We start from the raw sequence: 13244 nt of genomic DNA on the forward strand, positions 1-13244 counted from the left end.
GTGATTGCAGCCATGAAATTAAAAGAGGCTTGCACCTTGGAAGAAAAGCTTTGACCAAACTAGACAGCATATTAAAAGGCAGAGACATTACTTTGCCAACAAAGGTCCATCTAGTCAAAGCTATGGCTATTCTAGTAGTCATGTTTGTATCTGAGTGTGGGACTATAAAGAAAGCTGAGCACTGAAGAATTGATGCTTTTAAACTGTGGTGTTGGAGAAGACTCTTGAGAGTCCCTTGGACTATAAGGAGAGCAAACCAATCAATCCTAAAGGAAATCAGTTCTGAATATTCATTGGAGGGACTGATGCTGAAGCTGAAACCCCAATACTTTGGCCACCTGATTCGAAGAACTGATTCCTTGGAAAAGACCCTGATGCTGGGAAAGAGGGAAGGCAGGATAAGGGGATGACAGAGGATGAGATGATTGGATAGCATTGTTGACTCAATGGGCATGAGTTTGAGTAAGCTCTGGGAGTTGGTGATGGACAGGGAAGCCCGATGTGCTGCAGTCCATGTGGTCGCAAAGAGTCGGACAGGACTGAGCAACTGAACTGAACTGAACATAGATCAGTTTTTCTTTAAATAGTCAGAATGCTTGCATTATTCTTCATTAAAAAGATCCACATAACTAGATCAATCATAAATTCAACAAAAGAAGCCTGCCTAATGTCAATTCATAGTTTAAGGTTTTAGTAAATCTTAGGGCTTAATTGGTGGCTCAGACAGTAAAGAATCTGCCTGCAATGCAGGAGAACTGGGTTCGATTCCTGGGTTGGGAAGATCTTCTGGAGAAGGGAATGCCAACCCACTCCAGTAATCTTACCTGGAGAATTCCATGGACAGAGAGGCCTGGTGGGGTTGCAAAGCATCGGACACAACTGAGCAACTAACACTTTCACTTTTTCACTTCATTCACAAAGTTTAAATAAAGCAGGAGAACTTAACACTCACACTTTGCTCTCAAGAATCATGTTCTCCTTCACCCTGATTTTCCTACCAAAGTGATGGCATCTGCAAAATGGTCTTGACATTTCTGTAACACCTTGGGCTCAGGATTTCTGCAAAGTCACCCAAACTTATTAAATAGAATGCTTAAAATAATGAGTTAAAATGTATTGATCATTGAACTGCTCAACTTCTATGCATAGAAGATCAGAAGACAACTCATGAAAAAATAAGAAAATATGATTTTAGCTTATATTGCTTAAGATACGGGAGAAATAATGCACAGTCATGCTTTTAAAGCCTTTGGAAATACATTCAGGAGAAAATAAGAAAAAATATTGGTGGTAGATTAAATAGTTAGAATGTAGATAGTCGGTCTGTATTAAGTACTCACTGAACACTTATTCTGGGCATCTGTAGTGTGACTGGTTGACAGTCTCTGGTCTTGTGGGGAGCCTGTGGCTTTGGGACTTGTGACAGCAGTAAACCATAAGACTCCAACACTATCACTACTAGTTGGTTGACTGCTGTTCATTCAGCATCATGTGTTAGATATCATCTCAGTTAATCTTCATGAGAACTTTGTAAGATGGTAGTATTATCCTGATTTTAAAGATGAAAAAATTGAGAAGACAGCCATAAAAAGGAACAAAGCAATGCCATTTGCAGCAACATGAATAGACCTAGAGATTATCATACCGAGTGAAGTAACACAGACAGAGAAAGACAAATATCATATGTTATTGCTTATATGTGGAAACTAAACAAAGGACATGAACTTATTTACAGAATAGAAATAGAATCACAGATGTAGAGAACAAATTTATGGTTACCAAAGGGGATGAAGGAGGGATAATTTAGGAGTTTTGGATTAACATATACACACTACTATATATATAATAAAACAGATAAGCAATAAAGTCCTACTGTATAGCACAGGGAGCTATATTAAGTATCTTGTAATAACCTATAATGGAAAAGATTCTGAAAAAGAAGATACATATATAGATATCAAAATAACTGAATCACTTTGCTGTACACTTGAATCTAACACAACATTATGAATCAACTACTGTACTTCAATAGAAAGAAAGGGACTGAGAAGAGAGATGTCTGGATCCTTTCTAAGATCAGCTAAGTAGAAAATGTCAGACTCCAGATTGGAACCCAGGTCATGTGATTTCAAAACCCATGCTTTGACTGCTAATCCCTGTGTCCAGATGTGAGTGTATTTTTAAATCCTCCTCTTGGTTGCTCTTTTCTAAGGGTCTCACTTGCTTTTTCCCCAGGGCTCTGGGCATTTTCTCAACTTCACGTTTTTTCTGTCTGTCTGTTTCTCCCAGCAAATTCCAGGTGGAGGATGGGGCAGAGCTTAAAGAGCAGGTGAGGGAGCGCTTCCAGCAGAGCTTTGGATGCATTGAGTTAGATGAGGAAGTGATGGGGCAGGAGGCAAGAAGAGACAGAGTTCTTTCACTGATTTGGCTATAAGGGTAAAAGTAGTTAGTAAAGTAATTGAGTCTCTTTGGCAAGCTTTAAAAAAATCTGCTAAATAATTTTATTTTATTCATTTTATGTATTTTTGGCTTCACTTGGTCTTCATTGCTACATGGGGGTTTTCTCTAGTTTCAGCGAGCGGGGGCTACTCCTTTGTTGCAGTAAATGGGCTTCTCATCACGGTGGTTTCTCTTGCAGCAGAGTACAGGCTCTGGGGCACACGAGCTCAGTAGCTGTGATGAATGGGCCTGGGTGTCCCGTGGCATATGGAATCTTCCCAAATCAAGGATCGAACCCATGTCCCGTACATTGGCAGGTGGATTCTTAACCACTGCACCACCAGGGAAGTCTTCTCAGGCCTTTTGAATCAAAATGTTTTCTCCCTTAGTGATCTGAGGCCTGAGCCTATGCATGGACAACGAATTCTCTGAATAGACCCCTCTAGACCTCCAACACTCTTGGAGGCTTAATCTAAGCTGGCTTCTGCGTAAGCAATAATACATACCACCTTGTTCCAGTTATTTTTGCTGTGTAACAAACACCTCTAAACCCAGAGGATATAAATTGGCACATCTCTCAGGATGCGGTGGGGTGAGTGGGCTGAGCTGACATGCTCTCCATCAGGGTCTCCCATACAATGTAGTCAGACAGTGGCTGAGTCTGGAATCATCTGAGGGCTTTTTTCCTGTAACCTAAGTGTGAATGCCTGGAAAATCTGGAGCAGGTTGAGTTTCTGCTCCATGGAGCCTCTCCATGTAGTTAGCTTGGGCCTTCTCATGGCGTAATGGTCTCAGAGTCACCAGCAGTCATGCACTGGGGCTGGCTTATACGAACTTGTAAGAACTAATTAAAAAAAAAAACTGATTCTGGGTATTTCTTTCCAACTCTTGCTTTCAGTGCTGCCACTCTGGTGGCTTGAAATCAGCCATGGTGGGAGGGAATATTTATATCATGAAAACTGGTAAACAGTGCAAATCAGGGGATTCCCCCACCCCCAGAGAGCCAGGTTACCAGCACCTGATTTTATATGGTGGTTGGCTTCCCATAGAGTGAATATGTCAAGAAAACCAGGAGGAGGCTGCAAAGCTTATGAGAACCTATCTATGGATGCTCCTATAGTTCACTTTCTTTTTATTCTATTGACCATCAAGTCCCTAAGGCTATGCCTGATTCAAGAAGAGGAGAGTTACCCATGTCCCATGAAGAAGAATTAAAGAGCCTCTTGATGAAAGTAAGAGGAGAGTGAAAAAGTTGGCTTAAAGCTGAACATTTAGAAAACCAAGATCGTGGCATCTGGTCCCATCACTTCATGCCAAATAGATGGGAAAACAGTGGAAACAGTGACAGACTTTATTTTGGGGGGCTCCAAAATCACTGCAGATGGTGACTGCAGCCATGAAATAAAAAGATGCTTACTCCTTTGAAGAAAAGTTATGGCCAACCTAGACAGTATATTAAAAAGCAGAGACATTACTTTGCCAACAAAGGTCTGTCTAATCAAGGCTATGGTTTTTCCGGTAGTCATGTATGAATGTGAGAGTTGGACTATAAAGAAAGCTGAGCACCGAAAAATTGATGCTTTTGAACTGTGGTGTCGGAGAAGACTCTTGAGAGTCCCTTGGACTGCAAGGAGAACCAACCAGTCCATCCTAAAGGAGATCAGTCCTGGGTGTTCATTGGAAGGACTGATGCTGAAGCTGAAACTCCAATACTTTGGCTACCTGATGCGAAGAGCTGACTTATTTGAAAAGACCTTGATGCTGGGAAAGATGGAAGGCAGGAGGAAAAGGGGATGACAGAGGATGAGATGGTTGGATGGCATCACTGGCTCAATGGACGTGAGTTTGAGTAAACTCCGGGAGTTGGTGATGGACAGGGAAGCCTGGCGTGCTGCAGTCCATGTGGTCGCAAAGGGTCGGACATAACTGAGTGACTGACTGACTGACAGGAAAGAGTAGCAAAGAAATTGTATAATAGAGGACCCAGCACATAATAGGCATTCAGTAAGTGTTTGATGAATGAATGAATGAGCAAAGTCACTTAAACTCTAATCTGTATCTCCTTAAATTACCCTGAAAGTGTAAAGCCTTCTGGAAATTTTACGTCAACCCCAGAGAGACCAGTGACCTTTAAGTCCCCAAAGAGCCTAAATCTAAAACTGCTTGATGTAGATCTATTTACACTCTGTCTGCCAGTATTCACAGACCTGTTTACTCAAGCTCTTCCCACTTACGTGCTCAACTGGGACTGTATACAGGACAATGGCAGATTGCTTGTTTTATTGATGTTTCATCCTACACAAGTTTGCTCTACCTCTCTAAGTAAATTGCAGATTCCTTGAGAGAGTTCAGATGTATTTCTTCGCCATTCCTTCTCCCCACCTTAACAAAATTGGATAATCATACATACACATACACAGGGATACTTACAAGAGATATGATAATTAGAGGTTATAAGCCTTAGATGAGAAGGAAAGAAGGAAAGGAACTAAAAGCTCTCAATGGCTGTATTTCATAAATGTTCCCATTTAACTCATATTCATCCAGTGAAGTAGGCATTATTATTTCCATTTCATAATTGAGGAAAATGAGTCTCAAGAAAATTTAACCAATTTGGTCAACTCCACACTAGGAAGTGGGGAGCTAGGATTCCGACCTTGACCTGCATGGGTTCAAGGCCAGAGATTTATGTGTTCTTCCAGCAGTCTTCCCACTGAAATATACACTCCCATATCCCCCTCCTTCTCTTTGCCCCCCGCCTTGAAGTAGTCACAAAAGTCACAGAAATGCTAATGTTTTTAAACCCCAGGTAGACTGATAGCTGTTTCAAGTTCTGCTCTTGTAAGAAATGTCCTTTAAAGCTTGGGAGAGGACTTCCCTGGTGGCACAATGGATAAGAATCGGCCTGCCGGTGCAGGGGACTCGGGTTTGACCCTGATCCAGAAAGATTCCACATGCTGCAGAGCAACTGAGTCCATGTGCTGCAACTACTGAGCCTGTGTGCCATGAAGACTGAGGCCTGCATGCCCTAGAACCACACACACAACTGCTGCGCCCACGTGCTGCAACTCCTGAAGCCGGAACACCTGGAGCCTGTGCTCTGCAACAAGAGAAGCCACCACGATGAGAAGCCTGGCCGCTGCAACAAAGAGGGATTGTTTCCCACAACCACGGAAAGCCCTTGAGCAACAACAAAGATCCAGTGCAACCAAAAGCAAAAATAAATCATTAATTTAAAAAAGCTCTAATATTTAAAAAGGAAAAAAACAGCTTGGGAGAGCAAGAAGCTTAAAGTGTCTTACACTAGGAAGGGAGTGAGTCCAAGAGGTCAGTGAAGCAGCCCTTAACAATAATTCAGGCAAAAAGCATTGATGGGATGGACCAAGGTAAGAGCAGCGGGATGGGAAGATGTGAAAAATTTTGAAAACTATTAAGAAGACAGATCAACAGACTAGTGATGGTTTGGATTGTGCAGGTGCTGATCGGTCATTGCAGAATCGTCGCTATGGCTGCTCTGGGAGAATGAGGCTGGAGAGAGGAAGCCAGGATGCAAGGTTTCCGTGTTCGTGGAGAAGATGATAAGGGCTGAAAGTAGCCATGGAAGTGGGAGAGAGGATGGATCTGAGAGAACATGGAAGAAGAATCTACGGGACGTGCCGCCAAATTAGACGTGGGGATGTGAGGGCAAAGGAGGGGTCAAGGGTGAAGTCCAGAAATCTGTTGCGGACCCCGGGTGCTTTTCACAGAGGTAGGGAACACAGAGCTGGGGGGAGGGGGAGCAGCTTTCAGGCACAGATGGATTCTGGATGTGCCACGTTTGGTGAATGTGTAAGCTGGCGCTGGGAGCCAGAATGCAATTACATTTAAAACAAAACAAGCATCTCTTATCTCCATGAGATTCTTTGTCTCCTTCAGCGGCTGTGGATGAAAGGAGTGAAGCCTGTGTGATGAAGGCTTCTGCGTCAGGTCATAAAGGAACTCTGCAATTCCCAACGTTTTCACTTTATTGTGGTTCAACTCTCTCTTAAAAGCCATTTATCACCCAGTAGGGGCCTCTGTCATCACCATGATGTCTTTATCGAGACTTCCAAAGCTCATAGGAGCGGTATGATTCGATCAGTGGCAGTGACTCACATAACTCATAGAAAGTGTGGCGGCAAGGTTTCAGCGGCCCCTAGGACTTACAGGTTGGCCATACACACACACACACACACACACACACACACCCCATAGGTTAAAACTCACATGGACAGGCTCTAAGACATTTTTGCACGCTTCTGCCCAACAAGAGCACTGACATTGTTTACACAAGGCCCCTGCATGTCAGGACAGGGAGCCTGGGCCTTTGTGCCTGCTACAATCAGAGGAAGAAGGGAGGCATTCAAGCGGGTGAATGAGCAGCTCCAGGGGGCTACTGCTTTTCTGCACATCGACTTTCATCATGAAATCCTCTACCCAAAATCCAAAACCAGTTGGTAGGAAGGTGAATTGCATAGGACAACCCAGCTCAAGGAGACCAATTTTAGTTGCGTCCTTGGTTTATTCATTGTGCCAGTGTTAGGACACCCGAAAGCAAGCCAGGGTTAAACTCCCATGCCCACTGCAGTGCGAGCTAAGTGGTCACCCAGCTCAGGGCCTGCCAGCCCACCAGGTGGGGACCAGGTGCCTGAGAACCAATTGCCCTCCTCATTCAGAATGTCCCTTGACCTGACTCCAACTTTACCCAGAGATGCCCTAAAAAATACCCCCCTCAAATCAAGCTTTCTTGCATGGAAACCCTCTAAAAAGGAGCTTCCTTACCTGAGAGAAGGTCCTGGTGCCCAGCCGTGGAAAAAAAAACCCAAAAAACCGAGTTCCAGCAGATGTGACAGGGAGTCATAGAGCAGATCTGTTGCTTTTAAAAGAAGGAAGGTGACTTCATCCCTGGTGCCGCGGCGTTTAGAAGAGCAGCGAATGCTGCCTGGCTGAGCCAACTCAGCCTCACCAGTGATGACTCCATCCAAATTATGCAGCCACTGCCCAGACATGCTCAGCCTTCAGAAGGTGGATCGCTGGAATCTGACTTGCCCCGTCACTTTCAGAAAGTTTCAGCAAGTCCGGAAGCACCAATCACCTTCAGTGGCACCAGGCGTAGGGAAACCACACACTTATTTCCCCCCCAAGTCATATTATTATCTCCCAAGAATCCAACACTCTAGGGAAGGAAAACAGGTATTTAAACTTCTGAGAGGTAGCAATTCTTGGGGAGGAAGGGGAGAGAGAAGAAGGAAAATCTTTCAAGCAGGATGTGGGTGGGGGCAGTAAGAAGATGGAGACGATCACCGTGCTAAGAGGTTTGCAGAGTCGGTGGGTTTGTGAGCCTAGAAAGGTGACAAATAGGTGATGGCCTGGACTTTTCAGAAGGCCAAGCATCTAGTTCAACAAAAGGAATGAGTCACTGTGATAAAGGAAAGGTGATAGGCTTTCTTTCTTTCTTTTTTAGGACTTGTCTGAACTTTTAATTATCACTAGAAAACTGAAGCTAAGGTAATTTAAGGAAATTTGTCAATAATACAAATGGTGGAAACACTTGTTCTAGAAGACATGACTTCTGATTTCTTTTGTTTTCTTTCTTTTAAAATTTTATTTTGTGTTGGGGTATAGCTAACTAACAATGTTGTGATAGTTTCAGGTGAGCAGTGAAGGGACTCAGCCACACATACACACGTATCCATTCTTCCCCAAACTCCCCTGCCATCCAGGCTGCCACATACCATTGAGCAGAGTTCCATGTGCTAAACAACAGGTCTTTGTTGGTTTTCTATTTTAAATATAGCAATGTGTACATGAAAGAAATGGCTGTAATGGTAATGGTTTGGAGGAAATGAGTTTGAGTCTAAACTTGGGAAAAAGGCGATAGGCTTTTAAATGAAGGTGACGTATTTTCATTTTCTTTTTATTGAATATGGTATCACTCAGTCCATTTGGGGTCATCTGTAACATTTATGTATTAGCTCATAACAAGCCCACATTCCACCAAGCTTTGGAAAAGAGACATTTATTTAAGTCAGGAGTTTTCTCTTTCGTATGTCAAAGGTAAGGCTGGAGCAATAGGATTTGAAACATGGAATTTAAGGCCACATCAAGCTACCCAGTAAGCCGGGCTCCTCTGCCTGATGCCACGTCCTTGGCTAAACTTTGGGCAGACATTCTGTCTGTGATGCCAGGACAAGACATGGTAATGGCCGTGACCTCTGCTGGAAGTAGGGCAGAGCTTAGCAGCTAACTGCATTCCCGCTCCATGTTAGGAGAGTGTACGGTGACTTTGGGTCACTACGCACATGTCTAGTTTCTTGCTGAACTATTTTGAGGCTTTGGGGAATCTTCCTGTGTCAAGTTTCACTCCAGAGAGGATAAAACAAGAAAAAAAAGTTCTTTCTATTGAGATGAAGACATTCAGTTCTAACATTAGAAAGGAGTTTTTTAATTCAGAGGTTTAAGCAATGTCGACATGGCCTATAGAAGAAATTTGCAAGCCTCTTAGTCAGGATGTAAACATTCAGAGGAGCAGAGGAGCAGAGTTTCATCAGTGATAAAGTCAAAAAAGGGCAGGAACCACTTTTATTTGGTTTATCACGGACTCCCCATAGCCTTGCACAGAGAGTAGTACATATAAGCTCCCAGTAGCCAGAGAGTAAATGGTGTCGACAATCCCTTCTGTTCCAGACTTTTAGAACAGATCTGTAGAGGATCTTTTCTTTTTAATTGAAGTATAATTGACATACAATAGCATAGTAGTTTTATAGGTGTTCATCATAGTGTACATCATTGTGATTTGATATTTACATGCATTAAGAATTCTTAAAGTCCCTATCTGATAAGCAAGGCAATTGCAGAGAGCATGAACCAGTGGGTCTTATGAAATGCAAGAGGCACTTTATCCTTTGCTTTGTCTTGGTCCCCAGGTTCATTGCCACAGTTAGAACAGAGCCAAAGAAAGCTAACTTCTGGACCCAGGAGCCCCCTTTGCAACCCTATGTCCCTCTACATCAAGTAGACTCTGGTTTCTTTCCTCGGGCCCAGGACTCCATCTCACAGGCAATCCGCCAATTCTCCTCAGTCTTCTTTTGTTATCAACATTCTAATATAGAATGTTCACACTCACAGCTATGTTGAAAGAATTTTATAGTGAACACCCAAATACCTACCACATAGTTTCTTCAACTAACATGTTACAGTATTTGCTTTATTATACATTAATTCTCTATCCATTCAGCAGCTAATTAACTTTGTTACTAATTTTCAAAGAAAGTTCCAGACATTAGTACATTCCCCCAAATACTTCAACGTTATTAACCAGAGTTCAAAATTTGTCTACAATTCTTTTATCTCTTTTCAGATGAAAATCGTGTACTGTGCAATGCAAAAACTGTCAGTATATCATTCGATGAGTTCCTATAAATGCACACACCTTTGCAACCTAGACCCTATCAAGAAACAGAACACGGACCATCACCCTAGAAAGTTTCTCACGTCATTTCCCAGCAAACTCTTACCTTAACACTCCTCAAGAGATCCAATCTTCTCATATTTTCACCAGATATCAATTTTACCTATTCTAGTACTTCACATAAATAAAAGCATACAATTTGTATTCTTTTGTGGAATTTGTGTTCACTCAGCATATTTTGAGATTCATCTATCCATGTTGTTGGTTTCTTTTCTTTGATGAGTAGTATTTTACTGTATGAATATGCCAAACTTTTTCAAGTATCCTGTTCATGGACACCTGATCCTCAAGTTTTGGGCTATTATGAATAAAGCTAACATGAACATTTTTTAATCAACGTTTTGTGGACATGCGTTTGTTTAGGTTCCGTTCTGTCACTCAGCCATGTCTGACTCTTTGTGACCCCATGGACTGCAGCATGCCGGGTCTCCCTCTTCTTCCTCTGGGTAAATATCTAGGAACAGAATTGCTGAGTCTTAAAATTGTTGTTGTGCAGGCACTCAATCGTGTCCAGCTCTTTGCAACCCCATGAACTGCAGCACACCAGGCTTCCCTGTTCTTCACTGTCTCCCAGAGTTTTTTCAAACTCATCTCCATTAAGTTGGTGATGCCACCCAACCATCTCATTCTCTGTGGTCCCCTTCTCCTGCCTTCAATCTTTTCCAACATCAGGATCTTTTCCTATGAGTCAGCTCTTCGCATCACGTGGCCAAAGTATTGGCTTCAGCATCAGTCCTTCCAATGAATATTCAGGGTTGATTTCCTTGCAGTCCAAGGGACTCCCAAGAGTCTTCTCCAACACCACCGTTTGAAAGGATCAATTCTTTGGATCTTAAAATAGGTATGTATTTAATTTATATGAAACTGGAAGATCTTTCCCAATGTCTTGACCATTTTTCCCTCTGACCAACCATGTACAAGAGTTCTAGTTCTCTACATTCTTCCGGCAACACTTGGTACTGTCAGTTTAATTTTAGCCTTGTTGGTGCATGTGGAAGGGTACCTCACTGTGGTTCAATTTGTATGTCCTTGATGACTAAAACATTGAACACCTTTTCATATGCCTGTTGGCCATTCATTTACCATCTTTTATGAAGTTTCTGTTCAAATCTTTTGGCCATTTTAAAACTGATTGTCATTTTATTATTGAGTTTTAGGAGCATTTGTACATTCAGAATACCAGTTCTTTGCCTGACGTGTTTTGCTGATTTTCTTCTCCTGCCCTGTGGCTTGCCTAAACATTTTATTAACGATGTTTCTTCTGATGAACAAAGACTTAATTTTGATTAAGTGTAGATTTATTATTTTTTTTGCATTTATCTCCCCCCAAGTCATGAAGATAATCTCCTATGTTTCTTCTAGATGTTTTGCAGCTCTGGCTTTTATGTTTAGATCCATGGTCAATCACAGATTGATTTTTGTGAATAGTATGATTTAGGGCAAGATTAATTTGTTTCCATACGAATATGTAATCATTTCAACACCATTTGTTCCTTTCTTAATAAAGTTGTTTTAACACCTTTGCCAAAAATAAAATAAATGTCTAAATATGGATCTATTTCTTGACTCTATTCTGTTTTACTCATCTGTTTGTTGATCCTTGTGCCAGCACTGCCCTGTCTTGATTATTGTAGCTTCAGGGTAAGTCTTGAATCAAGTAGAATCAGTCTACAACTTTGACTTTTTCTCAAACCTTCTATTAATATTCTAAGCTCCTTATAGTTCTACAGAAATTTTAGAATCAGCTTGTCAATTTTGACTAAAAAGGATACTAGTATTATGATTAGGATTGTAAGGAATCCATAGTTCAAGTTAGTAATTGCCATCTTAACAATATTGAATCTTTCAATCCATTAATGTAGTGTATTTCTCCATTTAGTTACATCTTCAGTTTCTCTCAGCATTTTGTTGATTTTTCTCTTTGTCACTGATTTTTAGCAGTTTGACTATGATATGCATAAAGGTTTTTATCTTTGTTTTGCTTGTTTTTGATACTAATCTTTCTTGGCATTTTTTGAATTTTTGGAGTCTATAAATATTTGTCTTTTCCCAAATTTAGAAACTTTTCACCTGTTATTTATTCAAATACTTTTCTGTGTTGTTCTTTTTCTCCTCTCCTTTTGGGACTTCAATTATATGTGTATAAGACATTTTGATGTTGTTGCAAGGATCTATAAGTCTCTGTACATTTACTACATCTCTAATCCTCAGTTTGAATCATTCCTTATCATCTGTCTTCTAGTTCACCAACTTGTTTTTCATTTCCTTTGTTCATTTAAGCACACTTATTGAATTTTTATCTCAGAAATTTATTTTTTGGTTCTTACATTTTCATTTGATTTATAAAAATAATTTCTATTTATCTGCTAAGATTTTCTATATTTTCCTTCATTATAGGCATTTTCCTTTACATACTTGAGCATACTTACAATAACTTCTTTAAAATTCTTGTCAGTTAATTTCATCATGCAAATTGACTTAGATGTTGGTCTCTGGTGATTATCTTTTATTTTTAAAATAAGTCATGTTTTCCTATTTTGTTATATGTTGAATAGTTTTGGAGTGTATTCTGATCTTTAAGAATGACATGTTGTAGAAAGTCTGGATTCTATATTGCTCTTCTGATGAGCACTGACTTTTCTTTATTTAAATATTTAAAGTGGCTGAACTCAAACTACCAAACTCTATCTCCCCTGTAGTAGCTAGAATTTTAATTCAATTCTTTTAGCTTAGCTGGGACTTTTAAAGTCTTCCTCTTCTGTGTATGGTTCACGATCAGCTATAGATCTGGGCAGAATTTGTCCATAGAGTGTAGGGCTTCCCTTTTGCCCTGCTTATCACAGACAGGGCCCTATTCTTAAGCTAAAATCTATAAATCAGGGAACTTAACCCATGCTGTTCTCTTCTTCCAATGGCTCAGTCTCCTGTGGTTTCTGCCTGTTTTTTTCTCTTTTTTCCTCTTTAGCACCTTCAATTAGACATTTTTACATTTTGTCCAGAGTTTATATTTTTTATCTATAAGATGTGTGGTCCAAGAGGAGCTACATGGCCATAGCATTCAATTACCTTTTGAGTCATCTAGTTTACCTTGAACAAGATAATTCATAGCTCTTTCCTGGGATACTAGTTATGTTTTATTTCAAGTACCACCTCAGATTGAATGATTATGTTGAAATGGATACTGAGTTACAGCAGAAAAGTGTGACATAATCAATAAGTAAAGGAGGGGAGGTGTAAGCTGGGTGTTTACAATTTCTATTATAGTTATTTACAAAACAATATAATACTCAGCTGTTTGTACCTACCAGAACATCTT

At 40.8% G+C, this 13244-nt stretch overlaps 1 protein-coding gene across 1 annotated transcript in view; it reads right to left on the bottom strand.

Moving 5' to 3' along the window:
- Positions 1 to 7470, bottom strand: part of AMOTL1 (angiomotin like 1) — a 197865-nt gene extending 190395 nt beyond the window's left edge. Inside the window, exon 1 of the mRNA XM_081543192.1 lies at positions 7240 to 7470. The gene's annotated coding sequence lies outside the window, so the exon portion shown is untranslated. The remainder of the gene's footprint in view (positions 1 to 7239) is intronic.
- Between the last annotated feature and the right edge of the window lie 5774 nt (positions 7471 to 13244).

This window comes from Giraffa tippelskirchi, chromosome 11 (genome assembly GCF_054371585.1).
Source record: "Giraffa tippelskirchi isolate mGirTip1 chromosome 11, T2T-mGirTip1v1.2.pri, whole genome shotgun sequence".
In the NCBI taxonomy this organism is placed as follows: domain Eukaryota; kingdom Metazoa; phylum Chordata; class Mammalia; order Artiodactyla; family Giraffidae; genus Giraffa; species Giraffa tippelskirchi.